The sequence below is a fragment of the Mus caroli genome, chromosome 6 (assembly GCF_900094665.2).
Source record: "Mus caroli chromosome 6, CAROLI_EIJ_v1.1, whole genome shotgun sequence".
Lineage (NCBI taxonomy): Eukaryota > Metazoa > Chordata > Mammalia > Rodentia > Muridae > Mus > Mus caroli.
Window position 1 is genome coordinate 108,113,679 of NC_034575.1, and position 4,533 is coordinate 108,118,211.

The following is a 4,533-nucleotide window of genomic DNA, read 5'->3' on the forward strand; positions in this document are numbered from 1 at the left end:
TGAGTGATGTAATGAATCTGAGGCCACCCTGTGCTACACAGCAAGACAGAGAGAGAGAGAGAGAGAGAAGGGGGAGGAGGAGGAAGAGAAAGAAACTAAATGAAATCAGGCTAAAAGTAAGCAAACATTTTAAGAGATAATGTGAATGGTTTATTCCAGTACTGGATTGTTTCAGCTAGTGAGCATAATCTATGTTAAACATTGCTCTGCCCCATTGTTTAATTCAACACAGTCATTGCACATGTTCTATGTTAGTCATGGTTCTAAAGAAAGAGAACAAAACACAAGAAAATTTCCTCCTTCTTGGAGTTTACCTCTCAGTGGGGATAGCTTATTTCATTGTCCCAATAAGAAATGGAGATTGGGTGTCATCCTTGCACAGGGGCCATGCTAATCTTCTCTGTATTGTTCCAATTTTAGTATATGTGCTGCCGAAGTGAGAGAGGTGGAACAACAATATGAACTAACCAGTACCCCCGGAGCTCGTGTTTCTAGCTGCATATGTATCAGAAGATGGCCTAGTCGGCCATCACTGGAAAGAGAGGCCCCTTGGTATTGCAAACTTTATATGCCTCAGTACAGGGGAACACCAGAGCCAAGAAGTGGGAGTGGGTGGGTAGGGGAGTGTGTGTGGGGGGAGGGTATGGGGGACTTTTGGGATTTGAAATGTAAATGAAGAAAATACCTAACTAAATAAAAAAAGAAAAAAAAAAGAAACACACACACACAAAGAAAGAAATGGAGATTGGAAAGTCAGGAGTGTCTAAGGTACAGTCCAGTGGCAGAATGTGTGCTCAGCATACACAAAGCCCTGGTTTGATCTCTGGCAGCAGAAAAGAGAGTGAAGAATGAAATGAGAATGAAATGAGAAGAGAAGAGGAAAACCATACATAGAAACAGAAAAACAGGGTCAGCCGGGCGTGGTGGCGCACGCCTTTAATCCCAGCACTCGGGAGGCAGAGGCAGGCGGATTTCTGAGTTCGAGGCCAGCCTGGTCTACANAGTGAGTTCCAGGACAGCCAGGGCTATAAAGAGAAACCCTGTCTCGGAAAAAAAACCAAAAAAAAAAAAAAAAAAAAAGAAAAGAAAAACAGGGTCAAATATATAGGACAGAAAAAACACTGAGGGATCTTTGAGTTTTGCTCCAGTTGCTGTAATAACACAGTGACTTGGGGAGGAAACAGCTTATTTCATCTTAAAGCTCATTATCTATCACTGAGAGAAGCTAAGGCAGAAACTCAAGGAGGAAACCTGGAGTCAGGAGCTGAAGCAGAGGCCATGGTAGAGTGCTGCTTACTGGCCTACTTTCCATGTATTGCTCGGTCTGCTTTCTTATACAGCCCAAGCCTAGCTCTGCAGGGGTAGTGCCACCTACAGTGGTTTGAACTCATCCAACATCAATCATTAATCAAGAAAATGAATCCAAAGAGGTGCTATAGGCCAGTCTGATGGAGGCAATTCCCCAATTGAGGGTCCCTCTTCCCAAAAGATTCTAGTTTGTTCCATATTGACGAAAACCCTATCAACACAAGGGAAGAGGATCTAGTGGAAATTAGACCCTGTCTCAAAACAGGCTCTTTAGGCTTGACTTCCTCACATAGTAAGCAGCAAAAACCGTGCAAAGAGTAAAAGTAGAAGCTACCAGGCCTCTCATGACCGACACTTGGAACCAGTCATGACATATTGCCACAATGCCACATTCTAGAGAACCAAATCAAATCCAGAGGTCAAAGCAAGCCATAAACCCAGCCCAGACAATGCCCCTTGTTGAGAGCAAGGATACCAGAATTGTTGGAAGCTATTTTTGTAGAACCTTTATATTACTTCAATGAATATCCACAGCCACTTATGAGACAATCACCATTTCACTCCCTATTGTATAAGTAAGGGAAACTCAGACTGGGTTGACTAAATAGCCCTGTGACACAGGCATCATATCTGGGAGTGGCTCTTCACTGCTGCAGAGTTCCCCTTTACTTTCAAAGTAGAGGGCAGTGGTTAGATGGCCAGAACCCAGTGTTCCTTCTTCTCTGAAGAGATAGGAAAGCAAAGTACTGAAGAGTTCAGATGCTGGAGTGCAAATCACTTTGGTTTGTAATTGAATGCTGGTTTTAATTCATCGTCACCATGACTTGGGCTAATTAGCCTCAGTTTCACCACCTTAATAATGGGGTTGATAATATGTACAGTTAAAACAATGGTGAGATAAGACCCTGCCTGGACACATGCAGCCAGCTCTTTTTTCTCATGGACTCTACATTCATTGACTCAGTCAGAAAGAAGGGATGTTTTCAAATTACACCTGTACTAATAGAATAATTTACATTCTATTAGTTATAAGACAATCTAGGGATGCCTTAAAGTATACAAGCAGATATTCACAAGTCAGTACTATGCCACTTTATATAGAAACTTCAGTATCTTTGAATTTGGGAATCTATTGAGGCACTTGAAATGAATCTACTACTACACCTAAGGACTGTCTACTATTGTTAACTTGAGTGTCCTAATTATTTGCCTTGAATCAAGCAGTGTACTTCAGCCTCAAGACCACTGTGTCAAGAGCTCCTGTGGCCTACTGACACTAAGTCCTTGTGACTGTGTCCTTGTCCCATCGTCTCTATGGACACTACCTCAGTCAGCTTTGCCTCTGACCCCAATTCTGCTGCAGTGACTACTCCCAAGGAACTCTGTCACGAGGTTGACCCCTTGTCTGCTCTTTCGTTGCACTTCGTATCCCTGTTGCAGCTATCTATCTGTGCTAGAGCCCTGGTGGCCATCCATGTTGACTTACATCACTTCCTTTACCAGTCTCTTTCAGCTCGGACTGGACAATTGGAAGAGGAAATGGAAGTTTCCAGGTTAGCTCATTTGCTGCATTTGTCGTGCTTTGAAATAGCCAAAATGTTCCAGCGTGAGGAACCACTAGGTGGCAGGGCTGCTTCACTGCCTGGCTCATCGCTTTCTTTATTCCTGTCTATACATCAACTGCAGCAAAAATACAGTTTCTTTAAAATGAATCAGTTGCTTTTAAATCAACTTGCTTACTGCTACGCAACTGCTGAAAAACTAAGAAAAGTCACATACTTTACTCTGAAAATCCACTAATTGTTAACTTGAGTGTCCTAATTATTTGCCTTGAATCAAGCAGTGTACTGTCACTAATTCCTTTCGGAGTGTGATGTCACTAATTCCTTTCGGAGTTCTCACAGGGGTCAGATTACTGCAGAAGTTTTACTGCCTTCAGCTTAAAAAGGCGTGGGAAAAGCAAATAGACCAGTGCTTGTTGAGCACACGACCAGAGCCGATTGTTTTCCCTTTAGTTGTCGACACCCAGCAGGACAAAGGTCTTTAGGTTAAGGTTCATGGACTATTAGGCTGTTGTTTCATTAATGGGATTGTGGCCCCATCTCTCCTTTCCCAGAGAGGTTCCCAGAAGGTTGCTTTGGAGGAGATAGAATTTCGGCTGCTTCCTGAGACAGAAGCAGGTGCAGGCACATCCTTCCTTCAGTTACATCCCCACAGGAATCCAACCCGTCAGGTGGGAACTCTTAACAAAATGGACTAGGAGGGACAGAGAAGGGAGGAGATGTGGAGCAAAGGCCAAGAATGCTAATAAAGCCCTTGTCTTACAGCACCAAGGACGGAGAACTGCTGTAGACAGTTGACGGGATGAGACATACAGCTAGGTGTGGTAGTGCACATTTGCAATTCCATTACCTGGAAGGCCAAAGCAGGAAGATCATGAGTTCTAGGGCAACCAGTGCTACTTACTGAGACTGTAAAAATAAACAGACAAGTTTTTAACATATATATCATTTAAAGTTAAATGTAACGTTAAGATACAAATCCTTGGGGGCTGTAGCTGGAAGGACAGAAGGGAGAGGCAAACTAGCAAAAAGGAAAAGTTAAAGTCAACTTAGGTACCACAGCACAGTCGATAGAAAATATGGAAAACCAAACCAGCAAGGAATAATATTCATAAACAAGGAAACGTTATTTTGAGGCATGAAGGTAATAACAAAATAAAACTAAGCTAAACCACCCAACCCAACAACAACCCTGAAAACACAAAGTTCTTGTGTCTACACAACGGAGGGAGGCACTAGGCAATAGAGTAAGCGGTACTGTGTGGTTTCCTAACCACCATCTTGTTTTACCTTAAGAATGGGCTGGGGTAAGAGACAGCTTGGAAGCTAAAGTCCTTGCTACTCAAGCCTCACAACCTGAGTTCAATCCCTGGAATAAGCAACTCTACAAAATGATCCTCAGGCCTCCAAACAGGCCAGAACACGCACACACACACCACCACGACCACCACCACCACCCTCAGAGAATGACAGAATGGGTGAAGGGCCAGTAAGATGGTTCATGGGGCAGAGTGCTTGCCAAGCAAGTCTAGAAACATGAGTTCAATCCCTGAGCCTACACAAAAGGGGAAGGAGAAACCCGACTTCTCCCTCCTCCTTTCTGATAATAATAACAACACAGTATTTAAAGAATAGGCTGGTATAAAGTAACTTTTTTTTTTTT

The 4,533-nt window shown here is 43.2% G+C and overlaps 1 pseudogene; it reads right to left on the minus strand.

The window, feature by feature from the left end:
• Positions 1 to 346: 346 nt before the first annotated feature.
• On the minus strand, positions 347 to 440 carry LOC115031475 (annotated as a pseudogene).
• Between the last annotated feature and the right edge of the window lie 4,093 nt (positions 441 to 4,533).